Source organism: Corvus brachyrhynchos, unplaced genomic scaffold (genome assembly GCF_000691975.1).
Source record: "Corvus brachyrhynchos isolate BGI_N302 unplaced genomic scaffold, ASM69197v1 scaffold87, whole genome shotgun sequence".
Classification (NCBI taxonomy): Eukaryota; Metazoa; Chordata; class Aves; order Passeriformes; family Corvidae; genus Corvus; species Corvus brachyrhynchos.
In genome coordinates this window covers 2,407,186-2,424,322 of record NW_008239767.1, presented here as the reverse complement: position 1 = coordinate 2,424,322, position 17,137 = coordinate 2,407,186, and positions in this window count along the sequence as shown.

The following is a 17,137-nucleotide window of genomic DNA, read 5'->3' as shown; positions in this document are numbered from 1 at the left end:
CCCTGTGGTTAGCATCATTTATAGGTGGCAATAGAATATTTTAGCTGCATATTCTAAAATGAACACTTTTGAACTTTAAGTGTGCCCATTTTTGTCCCCGTGGCTGCCCCTCCCCTTCTTTTTTTTTTTTTCAGTGATACAGAAAGAGACTCTGAGCTCTTTTGATAGTGTTCATCTTGATTGTTTTCATTGATTGTTCTGCAGTTGGAATGTTCTGCAGCCCCTTGGCAGCCTGGACTCTCTTCCTTAGCCAAAGAATTGCTAGCTTTAATGTAAAGACAAAGAACAGAGCACTGAATTGTTAGATCATATTCTAAATATAAAGGTAAAAGATTTACACTGGAATAAAGTAACTTAAGCCCTTAATCCTTGATTTGCAGGATGTCATCAGAGACTCTTTTACTTTGTAGTAACAGGAACTGGTCAGTTAAGATATTGAATAATCTCGGAATGGATTCCATCCATTTTACTCTGAGAGAAGTTTTACAAACTCCACTGAAGAGCCTGCTACTTAAACTGAAGGGAACAGTTTTCTCTCTCTATTGCCTGATGTGCTGGACACTGGTCAAGTGAAATGCTGAGGCATCCAAAAGGTGAATCCTGTCAAGGCTCTAGCGGTGGCAGACCTTAGAAATGCCAAGAGGGAAGGGACTATTTTTGTAGTGTTTCAGGTGTCTAACCTTGAGAAAAAACTTTATTAATTGTAGAAGGCCAACAACTTCACACACACACAATATATGTTTGAAATGAAAGGATTTTAATGCTGTACAGTGATGCAGCAGAAGAGTTCTGAGTCCACGGAGTCCCTCAAACGGCTTGTGTGAAATTTTTCTTGTACAAGAGAGTGGCATCTGACACAAACTCTACCTAAAAAGTTCTGACTTTCCAAGAAAATTCTTCCTGAACTATGGTGTGCATCATGGCACCAAAAAAAATACCATTTTTATAGCAGCTTTCAGATAGCTGCATGGACTCTTATTACACTGGTCCTTCAGCACTAGGAGCCCTTTAAGGCTTTGCCTGGAGGAACAGAGTTGGATTTGAAGAATCTGCTGGAGATGAAGATACTCTTCAGGTCAGCTGTCTTTGTTCTAGTAACAATTCTGCTTTCTGTTCTCTTCTGTTTTCCTATTTTTTCCTCTTTTTCTTTTCTTCAGTTTTTCTCTTCTTCTGTTTTTGTTTTTCTCCATTTCTCTATTTCCCTATTTTTGTTTCTCTAGTTCTCTTGTTTCTCTTTCATTCTCTTTCTTGCTTTCTCTTTTCTCTTTTTTGTTTTTATTTCTTACATAGAATAATATTTCTTTAGCATGACCTGTCTTTTATCCCCTTTTTTCTCAGCACTTGAATAACATGAGAAAAGAGCAGACTTTTGCAATGGCTTCAGATAAGGATGGACAAGAACTAATAGTAATATCCTAACAGAAGTTGAAACTCTGCTCTTTAGATCAACCTTGAAGAATGCACTTGAGTTTATCAAGGTGTTGCTTAAAGCATGTTTTATTTCCTGTAATTTGAGAGACTGAAATGCTCACAGTGTTCTGTTTCAATACAATATATAGATTTCAGCTCGGGCCTGAAACATTAAATTGGACCTTGGAGGGTGTTTTGTGGCTGAGCTGTGGTCACAGACAGTAACGAGCTGGGCAGTCAAGTGAGGGGAGCGTGACGATCCTGGAGTGGCTTCTGAGGACCACGCACAGGAGTTCTCTCCAGGCTCTGGTGTCTGCCTGGGCTGGGTCTTTTGCAGCTCCATTCAGAGCACGTGAAGGTGTCTGAATTTGCATGTCTCAATCCTTGCAAAGCAGAAGGAGAATTCCTTGGTTCATGTTTTCATGGGAACACCATGAGCTTGTCAAAAGCATTGGCTTTGTGCGGCTAGTCTTGGGGGATGCTTTTGACTGGAAATACCCAGTCAAAATCAGGCCCCTCCACAGGATTAATAATCTCATGGAGTGGGAGAAGAGTGTTCTCAGTCAACTGCAGTTTTTTGGAGGAAACTGATCCAGGAAGATAAGAAAGTCTTAAGTTGAGTTCCTTGAGTTAACTGGTGGTTTCGCACAGATCATCACACTCCTCCTTGATCTTGATTTAAATGAGTTCTTCGTAGATCTACAGAGTTGCTTTAACACATATCATTTTAATATTTGGGGTCAATTCTTCAAATAATGCATGAGCTTTTCAGATAATGAAGGGAATGTAATTATTAAAAGCCTAGGTATGTTTGGGGGATTTTTTCTTATTTCATTTGCACAAAGGATATGGCATGTATGAAAAACAGATAAGCAAGCAAGCAAGCAAAGGCAAGCTGACCTTAGAGCAGACTTAAACAGATTACTGCATTTACTCTCAAGTAATAATGTACAGCTGGGGGAAAGCTGAGAGTCAGTTCTCTCCCTTATAATAATAATAAAAAAGTAATAATTTTCATGAATAATTTTCAAATAAGCAGGGAAAATGGATCAAAAAGTTTTTATATCATTCTCAGTACAGTATGATTTTTTTTTTTTTCTCCCTTCCATATTATTTTAAAGATTTTTTCAGGAAGATTGAGTGCCTCACCTGAGGCTGGATTCTCAACTAATTTCTCACAGTGGTAAACTATTTCCAGATTTGTTTCCGCAGACTGAATGCCAATTAAAGTAGGAATCTTTCTTATTCATACAGTCATTTCACTGTCCTGTAATTCTGCAGGAATATGTCACGTCTGTTTGTCAGGCAGTGAACCCTGACTACAAGGAAATAGCTGCCTTTGCTATAGGTTACGTGGCTGGGAGGGTGCCAGGTGCCCTTTGCTTTAAGCACAGCCTCTGTACCTGCTGCGTGAGCACAGCTACAACCCCTGTACAGTAGGTGAAGAGGTCATGAGAGCTGTGCAGGGAGTGCAAGCTGCTTGCTCCTGCCTCCTGCTCGTCTCTCTCCAGTCTTCATGATTCATCAGCTGTGACTGCCTTCACTGTGACTGGTCTTCTAGGGCAATTTTTTATCTATTGTTATAGGTTTGTTCTGAAGGGGACCCCACCACTTCTGCAGATGTCATAGATGGCAACACAGCACTTGGTGATGAGAACTGTGCTTATGCCATTTGGTGACACAACACTGGGAACAGCTGCTGATACATTAGCAAAAAAGAAAAAGAGATAAAGAATGTATTAAAGTTTTCTTCTGTTTTCCCTATACACACATACAGATATTTTTGTTCACCCGGCCTTCTCTATACTGCCTCTATTGCAATAGAAGGGAAAACTCTGCAGAATCTAAGTCTTTTTCCCACTGTATGTATTTTAAGATGTTTACAAGACACACTGCCCCTGTTCATGCATACTGCAAAGATGGAATTGGGCTGTGAGTGCAGCGCAGTTTCCAGGATCACATCTTTGTGTTACACTAATAGCTGATACACGTGGGCTGAAGGAGAATGTGTGTGCATGCACGTGTGCAGTGCCATGTTTGCTTGTGGTTGTAGAATTGAATTATATTGCACCACTTCCACAAATACAGGTAATGTGTTATCTCTTCCCTCCATCTGTGTGTACTCAGTGGTAGTGAACCTTTTCATCTGAACTTTATCTATGTGCTTTGCAAATGTTAACGATTACGTCTCGCTGTATTTGTGAGGTACACTAACTGGACTGTTATCCAACTTCCAGGTGGTGGCTGTCAACACACAAGTAGGAAGTTGGTTAGTCTAAGGCTAAGCACTATGTTTATGGCCATGTCCTGAAGGAGAATCTGGAAGTTTCTGGTTCTGTTCCTGTCCCATGTGGATCCTGTAGCTTTTCTGGGATCAGCTATATAGAAATGCATTTCAACCAAGATTTGTTCCTCTCTTTCTGTGACCCTCTCTATGAAACATGCATCTGCTGCCAGAACAGGCCGGCTGCACAAGCAGAGGTGGAAATTCCACTCCCAGGGCATTCTCTCTTCTGGCTGATGGCATCAAAAAGGAGGTTTTGGCTGGAATTTGGCTGAAAAATCATTGTTAAGTTGGAAGCTGCAATTTTTTAGGCCACCTTTTATTTATTCTCATCTTTTAGTTTCCAACCTTTTCTTTCCTAGGAACAATAAACCCAGGTTTTACTTAGTCCTTTTCTCCCTGTTCCTTTGCAGCTTCAGAATGAGCAGCAATACCTGAAGGTCTAGTATTGATAAATCTTTGATGGACAAGGAGATGGAAAGGTTTATGTACTACTGTGCATTGCAAGCTTGCTCTGTGAAGTGCTATTGGATGTATTAGACATGCACCAATTGCAGCAGGAACAATAAGGCTTTCACCATAAGTGGCAATGACCGTGTGTGTGATGTTTTGGTTTTTTAAAGGAGTGGACTTAATATAAATATTCCTAGTATTACTAATGTTCCTATATAAAAGTCTTGTCTGCATAGCAGTCATTAAGCTGTGTTGTTCAGAACCTGAAATGACCATCTTAATTTCAGTAATGCCCAAGTTCATGTAATTTTGAAGCTGAATTTGATTCCTTCTTGGTTGTGCTTTCAAACTTCATGTAACTTAGAGCACAAACAAGTCTCTTACTTTGATGATAAAAAATTTATCTCATTAAGGGGCTGAGATTTTAAAAATTCCCCCTGAAAGGAGCTAGATAGAGTAAGATTTACACTAAGTTCCGACACGGCTTTGTGAAAACACAGCAGAAGAAAACTGGCCATATCAGAGTCATCATAAGTATGCTCTGGCTCTCAAATGTGCTGTTCTCCTGGTGACTGCAGTGCCCACAGCCTTGGCACTGTGGCTGCAGTGCTGGGTGTTCCAAACTGGCTCTGTCAGCTTGTGAATTACTTCCATAATTTTCTTCTGAAAGCTGTGATGCTTTCAGTCTTAAATACAGGAGGTGCCTGCTGATCCTCAAGGAACCAAGGCAAAGAAATCAACCAAGAAGTACACCAGGGTATCAAAGGGCAGCTCCTCCCTTGGGTGTAGTAGAATCCATCCTCACCAGAGCTTTACAAATTCAGTATTTTTTCTGTTTTCTTCTGTCTCAGGTAATATGCAGTCATAGTGGCATATGGCAACAGAGATTTTAAGGCCATTGAAAAAAAAGGTAGCTACTGACCTGGTGCAAACTTTTGTTAGAGCATGAAATCCCTTCTTGCAAGATGTTGCAAGATCCCAGAGAAAATCTTTACTAGTGCTTTAACACCTTGCAGAATGCTTGGGTGTTTCTGTGCTTGTGCAGTAGGCCTCTGCAGATTTCAGTATCTACCCCCAAGCTGCTGTGATGCACTTGTAGCAACTTCGCGTGAGCACAAAAAGGACTTAGAAGAGCAAATTAGAAGGACTTTTATTGTTTGTTTCCTTTTGAACATGTGATGACAAAATATTTTCCCCTCTACAGTATAATCTTGATAATGAACTTTTTTTCTGTAGCTCTTTGTGTAGTACTGTGTTGTTCATGAGGTGCATATCAGCCCATTTCTTCAGCCTGTCAAGGTCCCTCTGGATGGCAGCACAACCTCTGGTCTATCAGTCATTCTCCCCAGTTTGGTGTCATCTGCAGCCATGCTGACACTTTGATGAAACTCTGCCCCATCATCTGGGAGCCTCAAGGTAGACCTCTCATTTGGCTTTTGTTTCCAAGTGTGTTGGATGCTGCTGTGACCTTTGTGGGAATTATTATTCGATCTTTCTATTTCACTTTTATTGTAGGCTGGGGTAATAAAAAAGGCTTTTGTTTGCATCAAAGCAAGAATTGAAGCCTCCAGCCTCTTTCTCTTGTCCTGTTTTTCAGAGGTCAGCGTAAGGCTGTCTTTTCCTAGTACATTTCTGTCACACAGTGTTGGAAATCACAACAGCTTCAGCTGTAGCCTGGGGCTCCTTTTTGGCAAACTAGTTATCTCACCAAGGGAAAACGGAATGTCCACAGCTTTGTACTGTCTAGGAATATTTAAGGGGCAAGCTTTCCCTTTTGAGCATTCAAGGGCCCTGTTCAAACAGTAGGGTCTTTGAAGTGGAATGGCCCTAAATTTGGGGACAAACACTATCTGACCTCTAAAATTGGCTCAGTGTGTTTGAGCATGGTGCTGTTAACACCAAGGTTGTGGGTTTGCATCAGCCATTGAAGAGTTGGATTTGAGGATCCTTGTGGGTCCCTTCCAACTCACGATATTCTGTGATTCAGGAGGATAGGTAAGTAGAATTTAACCAATACCATTAGTGTTAATACCTCTGTTTCCTTTTCATTTGCTGAGGAGTGTTTCCATTTCTCACCATTTAGGGTGTGAACCCTCTTGCCTTTTCCTTCCCTGTGGTTTGGATGAGACACCACTGATGGGTGAAAGAGATCTTTACTGGCTGTATCCATATTAGGCCTCACCACCTACCTGCCTTCATGTTTCTGTATTACAGAGATGGTAGTTAGGGGAAAAGCTGTCAGAGTTCACTTACTGATGGTGTCTTTGTTTACTTGTTTCAGTTGTTTCGTAAGTGCGAAAGGAGCTTTCTCTGTTCACCACCTTCCCCCACATCTGCATTTATGTGTCTTTCTCAGCTTTACTTAAAGGAGTTGTTGATAGGGAATGTCATCATGGTCAGAATTATCCTTAAACAATACTGTAAAGCAGATTACCATATCATTAATTGTCTAACACTAATATATGTCTATATATATATATATATTACTGTTACTGTGATTCTGTTGTTGCAGCAAGGCCTTGACCAGATTCTCAGAAACTTTACTGCAGGGACAGAAATACGAAAGTCCAACAAGCTCTTAAAGCTTGGATGTTAAATAGGAAAGGAAATCAATCTATGAACTATTGCAGGCAATCTACTTTGGGTAGGACTTCTTACCGGTACTATGGTAAGATGTGTATGGGTATACTGGAGATAAGGAACTCTGAAAAGAGAATTTTTGCATCGACTCTTTTTAGGCAAGGAAAGCACAGGAGCTTTATCTCCCCCTGTAGTCAATGAAGGGATTGTTGTGGATGCCTTTGAAAGGAGTAATGTAGTGTACTGAAAATCAATGCTTTGCCTCATCGCATTTAAACTCATTGCTGCTTTTTAATTTTTGGCTTTGTCTAACTGGGTCCTCCAGAAGGACTGTAATGCTGTTTGCTTTAGTTTTGTATCTCTGGACACAAAGCTGAAGAATATTTTGAAAAATGAAATGTTTTTGCAAAATAGTTCTGTGTAAACCTATCTGCTTTAGACGACTGCTTCACAGGCTTTTTGCATGAAAGAATCATGACCTGCCCTGACTGTAGGCATGTGGCTGTGTGGAAATAACAAACTTACACATTCTACTCTTAATATGGTCCTGTAAACAACTGTGGACTGCTTATCATGGCTAGATATTAACTAAACTATGATGTATGGATCAGGACTTCTTTGGGTTGTGCAATTGGGTTTTTTTTGTTGGTTCATGACCTGTTTGTTGGAGCTGTTTTGGGAGTTTTTTGTTATGCCCATTGCTCCATCCACCACCCACCCCTACCCCAAGTGAAGATACAGATGAGAAATGAGAAGTATAGAGACATTTGCTATGGTTAGGGATTATGGACTGGCATATGAAGTGTCTCCTCCCACTTTAGTCAAAGAAAAAATTAGGCTAACTCAAGTGGGAGTAGCATGCTGTCCATTATTACTTGGACACTTATTTTCAGCAAGGATGATGCGATCAGGTAAAAACTGTTGAAAATGTCACTTTCTGTTTCATTTTTGTCAGTTCTGGCATTTGGGAAGAAACAGGAACAGTTCCATGTTTTCATTCTGGAAATATTACTAATAGCTCATAGCAGCTGGAGGAGATGCAGTGGGCAGAGCAGGAAAGAACAAACACATGGCAATTTGAAAGATTTATCATAGAATAAAAGTTGATGATCTTTTATTTGTTAAGGACATCAATCAATGTCCGTTCCAGAAAAAGGAAGATTTTATGAATAGGAATGTAATATTTCTTTAATTAACTTAATACAAGTGGCATCTCTAAGTTCAGAGTTGGATGTTTGTAATGCTGCCTTAGACTCTGAAGCAAAATGCTGACATCCAACAGACTCAAGAACTGGCCTTTTGACTCTTGCTCTCATTTTTAATAACATCTCTTTTGGATTCTACTGCTGACAGCATAATGATCAGTTTCACTCACTGGATGTTGAATTCCTTTTAGCCTTGCTGAGCAGCTCATGGGGAGAGAAACTAAGTCTTAAGTTTTATGAAGTGTCAGGCAGAGATGGAAAATGTCGTAGAGTCCTATGTCCTGTTGAGCTGTACACATGGAGTATTTCCCTTGTGGCTTCCCAGACTCTATTAGATACCAGTTTACCAGCCCTGTTTTCCCAAAAATATCTGTGCCTTGAATATCTCCATAAAGTATGGCTGCTTCTTCATGTGCTCTCCTGAGGTGGTGCAGCTGTGGTTGTAGAGGCAATGTATCGAGCTTGAGCCTTTGCAACATTCCTGGCCTGCTTTTTTCAGTTTAACACATTTTGGATTAGGCTGAAAGGGAGAAAAGAGAAATCAGATTGCATTTATTTTAATGTGTTATGCATTAAACTAACTGAAACACAGTCTTGTGGTAGTAACATTACCAAGGGCTGTTTTAAGGTTCTGTGATGGTATTTTAACAGCAAATACTAATTATATAGTACTAGAAAGCTTGCTTGAAAAGGAAAAAACAAAAAGCAATAATTATTTTCTCATTAAACCATCTTATCCTCTTGACACATGCCACAGAGCTTACAGTAACTTCTAGACAGTGCTATGGAGGTATAGGCATGTAAGATGCCTATAAGAAGAGGGGGATGGAGACCTGACTGAAATCAGGAACCAGTTTCCTTCTCATGCACCTTCACATACTCCTTCCATTGTAGGAAATGCTTCCTAATGAGCAGAGTAAATTTTGGGCAAAATTGTCTCCATTCCCTGTGGCTAAAACCTTTTCAAGCAGATAAGTTATCACAGAGACTCTTTTGGTTCCCTCCTGTTTTGTGTGAGACAGGAGTAAGACACAAGAGTGCAATGTCCTGGTCCTGCTTCTTCTTTCACACGTGGAGTTCTCACCAAGTAAAAAGTCCTGAAAGTTGTTTTCAGTTTCTTTATGTGAGATCATAGTGCCCTGTTCAGGGAGACTGCATCACTTTTCCCTCTGTCGTATTTGTTTGAGACAGTAAATTTAAAATCAAAACACCTGTTAGGGTAGATTAGCTGACTTGTTTATGGATTTGTGCCATGATTTAGTCCTGGCCACCAACTCAGCCCCACACAGCTTCTTGCTCATAAAATGCTTCTGTTTTTCTTTTTTCTGTTTCTGTTTTCTTTTCTCTGCTTTCTTTTTTCCTTTTCTTTCTTTTTTTTTTTTTTTAATTTTTAATTTTTTTTTTTTTTTGACCTGTAAAGATTTCTCTGGAACCAGCAACTCTAAAATCTAAAACCTGCTGCTAGTGCTATGAGCTGTCATTCTCTCTTTGCCACTTAACTTGACTTCTGCAAGTACTATGACCACTTAACCCAGTGTCATGGGCTGAATTTGGCAATCCTGAACTTTCAGAAATAGCTTTCCTGCCGACAGTGGCTCTGACTTCTGACAACCATTTTGTTTTCAATGATCCACTCATCTTTTAAGTGATGCTTTCAATCTGGCTCACCTTTTCTCTGTGTTTGTTGTCTTTATGGGCACAGAGAAGAATTCCTCCCCATAAGAGCCAATCTGGCAGAATAATGAATATGCACACTTGGATACCTCTGCTTTATTTTCCTGTTTCCTTCTAGTGCCTGCCTTAAACTTCTCAATTATTTGGGATGGTTGATTTTTTCTGTTTGATTATGAGGTCAAAGTTCTTGTTCAGTTGATGTGTTTTCACACAGCAAGGCCACTGCCTCAGCAATTAGCTATCTACCTCTCAGTTACTTTAGTGAAGTACCTGTTTTGATTGTGATATTTTTTATTAACAGTGAAACAGAACAAAAAAATATACCCCAAAACTCCCACAACCCAGAAATCTACTAAGTGGAAAAAAGGGAAAAAAAAAAAAAAGCCTCTCCTCACTGGCTAATATGCTCTAATATCCTTTGCTATTAGTTTTTACCTACTCTTAAAAATTCTGGCTGGCTTTTGTCAAGCAGACATTTTTTTCAAGATGTTCTTTCCAAGTATTTCTTGACCGTCTCTTGATAATGAAGCTGATGTGCAATGCAGCAGCTCACTGCTTTTTTCTGGAGTGGCACTTGTGCTCTGCCTGTCTGATCTCATGCTGTATGCTGATTGCCTCTTCATTCACTGGTTTATTTTTCAGGATGTGGTAGCTGGCTTCCAGCTCTGATCAACACTCAACCTGCAGTGTGCTGAGACAGTATCCTGTAGAAGGTCACTCCAGTTGTTGTCTCAGGTGGCAAATATACTTGGAGGTTTTTGAGAAAATATCAGGTAGTTTTATACCCTAGATTCTTGCTCTGATAATGCTGAGGATATCTGCAGTAGCATTTTTACTTCTTTGGAGTCAGTGATAAACAATGTGTCACCTATATACTGTAACTGACTCATAAATAACCTGGTTTTATTCCATTTATATATTTTTTCTATGTCTTAGTTTTAGTGTATGTCTCGGGTTTAGTTACTATATGCATTTTTTCTTATTCAGAAGATGTGGCTTTTCCTCCCTATGTGAAATTTCAATCTTCACCCCTTTTCATGTGTCTAAGTGTTGTTTCTAATAAAGCCCCGAGACTCATCTTACTGTAGGTTTAATTTGCACTGTTTGGTACAGACTTTAGCATGGGAAAAAAAAGTGCTGATTTTCTCTCTTTGGTTTCTCTTTTTCTGTTCATTCCCTGCTGTCTTTTTTTGTTTGTTGGGGTTTTTTTGAGGGGTATGACTAACCTTTACTTTTTACTTATTGTGTTTCATTAACGTCATCTGTGAGAAATCTCAAAGTTACCAGCAGTTGAATTTGTTCCTGAAACCCCTGACATGATGATTCTATGCATAAGGTTTTTCCATTAAGTTTTCTACATGATGCCACTGCTTTTCTAATTTTATTTTCTTCTGTATCTTGTACATTTGCTATTGACTGAGTGCTGGTTTATTTTCTGTGTCACTTGCATGCCCCTTTCTCCTCAGTGTTCTTGTTTGTGTACAAGCTTGTTTCTCAGGTCTGTGCAAGTATCTACTGTTTGCTAGCGTTTGCATCTTTCTGTGCTTTCATATCAGCTATTGCCTTTTCCTTTTCTGTTACTAGTGCCATCTGTTCATCTCTGGAAACTGCGTAGTTACACAAGCCTGTCTTTTTTTTGTAGCTTGATGAAATATAATTATGGGGTTCCTTCGACTTCTTGATAACACTGTTCAAAAGGTCTTTCGCACACACCATTTTTGTACGGCTTTAAACTGCTTTTGGAAGGTTCCCAGGATTCTTCTCCCTCAACCCTCACAATATTCTGTTTCATTTAAATGCCCTGGAATTGTGTTGCACCAGTTTTTATTTGCTGCTCCTTTCTCCACTGTGCTTAGCTTCCATCTCCCAATCTTTTTCTCTCTTCTTACTGCAGTTGCTTAGTATGCCTCATTATCTAGGGAAACACTACTTATTATACGTCTTCCCTTTAAAGTTCATCTGCCTGCAAACAAGAATCTGATCTACTAACAGATTCTCATTGTTTATATTTTATTTATACATTTCTTTGCAATATTCATAATATCTGATTTCATGTCTGCTGCTGCAATCTAGATCTATTTCTAGCTTTGCTTCGCCAGGGAGCCACAATCACACTCCATTTTTTTCCAGCCTCCTTATTAGTTCTAGATGCAAACAGTTGTCTTTTTTAGCCCACATTAAGGGGGTTTTTTACTACAATTTAGAAATGGGCTTGAAGTTTACAATCTTTTCTGTGCTTCTGCAGGGGCCTGTAAAACTGTGGTCAGTCTCTGGTAACAGTTTTCTGTTCCCACAGTGTTTTGCTAATTGTTAGCCAGCACATTTGGACAGTAAAAGCCATTTCATGCCCACCTGGGGTTTCCCCTTATCTGATACCCTTTAATGTACTATCTCATATGTAAGTTTTCGACAGTTAGTGCTAGTGGTTTAAGTAGCTTAATTAAATATCTGTGAAATCAGATTCAGAGAAGTCAAACTTGACAAACGAGACTTGAGTTAGATAAGGTAAATCAATAGAGGAGCTCTGCCAGCCCAGGAAAATAAAAGTCTTTCAGCTAATTCCAGCAGAAAATCTGCAGAACCAAGCAGGTCTCCTTTATCCTGTCTTGTGTAAACTGACATAATTTTGGAGAACGGGGATGCAGGTTTTTGTGAGGAGCATGTGTAGAGCTTGCTGTGGGAAGTTCAGCAGTACATTTCTGTCTCAGGAACATACCTGTCTTACTGTGCCAAGTGCAGAGATGGGCAGTGCAGGGGGAAGTCTGCTTAGTCTCTCCTTGTGGGCTTTACTACCAGACCAGTGGCTCTTCCAATATATAACTTCATATTCATACTTTCCTTTTCTGTTCCGAACAAAGGAAACTGCTTTATATTAAAATTAAAGACTGACAAGAACCCTGACAAGAACTGACAAGAACTCAGCAAGTTTTGAGCTTGCAATGTTAACCTAATCAGATCCTGATGCAAGTGCAGCTCTTTGACATTTAATGCACACAGTCTACTATTCAAAAGGCAACTGCCAGATCCATAGGTCCAGTAAAATAGTCTGAACAGCTTTGTTTCCTACACTAGTGGGTTGACTTTGAATCTTGGTTATCTTTGAATCTTAGCTTCAGCTTCCAATCATTTGCTTTGTGTGCGGGGCCTCAATGTATTTATAATCCCAGAGGATGTAACTAAGGAACTTTGTGAACTAAGTGTGCTGGATTCCTATGATGATTCTCATATTTTAGTTATTTAACAGCCCTTGCTTGAACATTTCTGGATTTTTTATTCTTTTCTTCTTGAAGTCTTCTTTGAAATGTGAATATTTGGGTGCTGTGATCTGCTACAGCACACCACAGAAGTCACGGTATAACCAAATGCTGAGGTGTATAGTTTCCCTGCTTTTCTCATCTGACTTGTTGACATGTACAAAAATCCCAGGAACCCTTCAACCTCATACTCAGTGTTTATGTTTGTGTCATCATCTCAACTTTCTCATCATCACTGTTTCTTTGGTTAATCTCTCATACTCACATGTGGCTTTCATTTTTGACTCTGTATGTATGATTTGACATCAATGTGCAGAGTTATGTATTAGCTGCACACACAGAGGCTGCCTGTTGCAGTCAGAGGTCACAGTGGGCTTTTGGAGCACCTCCTGCTCTGTCTCTGCAGTAAAGAGATGCCTGTAAAAGTGGGGTGGGCTTGCTTTCCTGTGCAGGTTCCTGGCTGAGGTGGACACATTTCCTCCCAAAAGTCATTTCACATGTAGAAAATAACACCACTGAAGGTCTGGAAAAAAATAAAGTTGTTTAGACTCAAGAAAATAATAGTAATGGATCTTGCAAAGAAATAGAAATATACTACACAGCTGGACCACTGAGGACTTGGATTAAACACTTGAAAAATCCTTGTGATAACAAGTATGATGAAGCCTTGCCATGACTTCCTTAGGCAGACTTAGTCACTGAAGTCTTTAAGAATAGGCTGTATGAAGGCAAGTGTAACTAATCCCAACACAGGATAAGGTGAACTGGGTCCCCCTCCAAGCCATTTCTTCCAGTTCTCGTGCAGATAGCCTCCTGTGTAGTAGTTCACCTGACATCAGGATCTGTACCTTCCTAAAAAGGGAGTAATTTCTGCCACTGCTGACATCTGTATGAAACTGAGACCTTTATATCAGGACAGTTATATGAAAGGTTCTGCTTTAAGGGCTGTAATTACTGCAATGAACTTTCAGTATTTTTAGTGAGGAGCTGTTATTAGTGGTTGATGCTCATGAATCATGCAGGTAAGCATTCAGACTTGCCATTTATTAAGAACACTAGCAATTTTTTCAGGACAAATTATTTTAGAGTAATTAATAACACCCCCAGAGAGCTACCAAATCTCCACAAATGAATGCTTGGAGGGAAAACAATTACAGAACTAATAGACATCAAAACATAAATCTCACGTGCCATGGCTGAATAACAAGATTTGACTGACTTTCAATTTTTTACTGCTTGGAAATGAGTTTTCTTTAAGCATAGTCAGAAATAATTTTAATTATTTCAGTTTATTTCTGAATGTGGCTTTTGATATGCATCTTTGTACCTAGAGTGCCATTCACAGTAGTTATAGCTTGGCGTTGTCTCAATGAAAATAATGCACTAACTCTACTATGCCGTAGAGTTCACACAAATTTACACAAATTCACAAAAATTCACTGTGTGAATTTGTGTAAAACATCCTTTTTTAAAACTCCATTACATTTTTAAAAAAGGATGACTGATTTGGAAAGTCCAGTAACTGAAGCAAGAGCCAGGTGCTTTTGTCTTGGCAATCAGAAGGACAAGTACAGCACATAAGTGCCTGATTTTTAGTGGAGAAGTACAATATCAGTATGGATGTGCAAGTGTGCCTGAAAAAGTAAATCAGGTTGACACAAGTACCTGACTTAATCTGCTCCATTTTACGTAATTTATAGTAACTGCATAGTCTCTTTAACCCTGATCTTCTTCATATGGTGTCCCCGGCCCCCTCAGTTGCTCAACATTAATTTTTGGACACCTTCTTAGCACTTTCTTTTGTGTCAAGTTATCTACAGAAGCAGAAATTAAGCCATTCTGTGAAAAGTGTTCTGCAGTGCTGAGCCTCATAATTAGGTATAGTAACTGTGGGTTTCAGTTTAAATTCTTCTCACCTCAGTAAAACAGAGGGCACAAGATTGTTTTGGTAAGAAATCACAACATCACTTAGAGTTTATACATAATAGTTGACTTTCTAGTGACCTTTTCTTAAAAACAAACAGTAAGAGAGAAATTTTTGTTTGAAACACAGTGATCAAGACTCAATCAAACTGTACTACTATATTTTTAGTTTAAGTGCATTTCTTGTGGTGATGGTTTCCCAAAGTTTTTTGTACTCACAAGTAGTTATAGTTAACGCAGTCAAAGTAACTGTGGCCTGGCTGTTTTTATTTTATTCCCCCCCCCTCTTTTGAGGGTCACTAAGAAGGTTCAAAAATGAAGTCTAAGTGAAGGAAATAAATTGATATTTCTTGAGAAAAGCAAGAGCAAGGCTAAGTAGGGCACTGGAGAAATGCAGTGTTTCAGTTTGACATTGCTTGGGCTAGACTCCATTGTGAGACAGAGAGACACTATGTAGCACATGAATTTAGTGCATAGGCTCAGCTTTTACAATATATACCATTCATATCAGCAATCCACTTGTGCTTGTTTTCAAGGTGGATGAGGGGACACTCACTTTGCGGTAAAAGAGGACGTTTAGAAGTCTGACAGGGCAGTGGAGTGTTGCGTTGGTCTATGCATAAGGCATGCACAAAACAAATCTGTTTTGAATAAAAAGCAAAATCTACTGTAAAAACATACTCTTTAGATTAAGGACACTTCCTTTCTGCCTTCAGACCACTTGTCCTGTCACCTCATTTACCTCCAGTACAGCTGAACTTGCAAATTCCCTTTAAGAGTATTTCCCATGTCTGCACTTTGTAGATCTATTGTTTCCCCCTTATTGTGAGACTTATACCCATTGACAACTCTGGAAAGATTTATTCATTTTCTAGGTTAAGCAATGAAGATATTTGTGAAGAGTGGTTACAAGATGTGGTTTCCCCTGGTGTCCTATTATAATTTCTGTGCCTCCTGTTCTTGTGAGGAGATTTAGTGTCCTCTACCAGTGAGGCTTAGTTGTGAATTTAGAGATAAAGCAGATTCTGAGGCTGGGGCCAGAGCAGGGGTCTGTGAAGGGTTTGAATCTCTCAGTGTCAGCACCACTGACACACCAGTAGGGTTGAGAAATCAGGATTTTGTTTTAATTCCCCTTTCTCTTGGACTTTTTCAAACCAGCAAGTGGATCACACTTGTTCTTGGCATCACAGTCCACATCTCCATAGGACCTTTTCTCTGCTAATCATGACTACACAGATTGTTCCCTGAAGCCACACCACTTGCTGACACAAGGCAGGAATGTGAAAAACAAGAAGGCTAGACATCTCAGAGATGCCAAAGGTGAAAATCCCTGCATAACATGACTGCTTTTTATGGCAATTTAGCTAGTGGAAATGAGGAGGAGAGCCAAAAAGCCTTTCACAAGTTAGGTTTCCACAGACCACGAACAGACAGTGTGTTCTTGCTCTGGAAACTGTAATAGAAACTGGCTCAGACAAGGCAGCCCAGAGCAAGATCCTGTGGCTGTACTTTCCCTCATTATTCCTCCCCAATTCGCGTATACACACACACACACAGAGGCACCCCAAAAGTCACTGCCTCAGTTAACACCTGACCACTGGTAAAAAATGCAGCCTTAATTCATGGCCATACCCTCTAAATCATCAAAGGAAAGGTCTCAGACAGTTTAGTGGTTAAGATGTGGGTAGCTGTAGAAACCTTGTACAGGGGTAAGGCTCTGTGTACTGGCATTAAAAGGTTGTTGGAAAGAAAGTTAACGTGGTTTTGATCATTGTGGGTGAACGTGTCCTGAATACATTTTGAACCTATTTCTGCCCTAGCCTGGCCATGAAAATTTCCTCTGGAATCAAAATCTCTGACTGTTGCTTCCAGTCTGAGTTCTTGCTGCATTTCCTCATTTTCCTTCCTGCTATATTTTTTTCCTGTCACCTTACTATGTGATGCCTTTTCTCTTACAATTTCTTGTCATCTCATCATTACATGAAGTATTTTTTCCCTGTTTTGTTTTCAGAAATGTGTTATAGAGACAAAATACTATGTAATTTTCAAAGGCCCCTCCTTTCTGCTTTCCTGCTTGCTGTATCTCATATCTCACACCTCCAGTCTCCCAGCAGGTATGTTTAAGATCTTCATGTTTAATATAACCAAAGTGTTAAAGTACTGAGGCAGTACTTTAAAACAGTGAGAATTACAGCAATTTTGTGGTGTTCACAGGGACTGATGGTGGTTGCTCTGGAAAGCAACCTCCTTCTCCACCGAGCGCCTAAGGGTATTATTTCACAAAGTGTACACCTACTTAAGAAATGTCAGGCTGTAGGGGAGCAGCTGGAAGCCAAAGCATGTAATGACTCTTT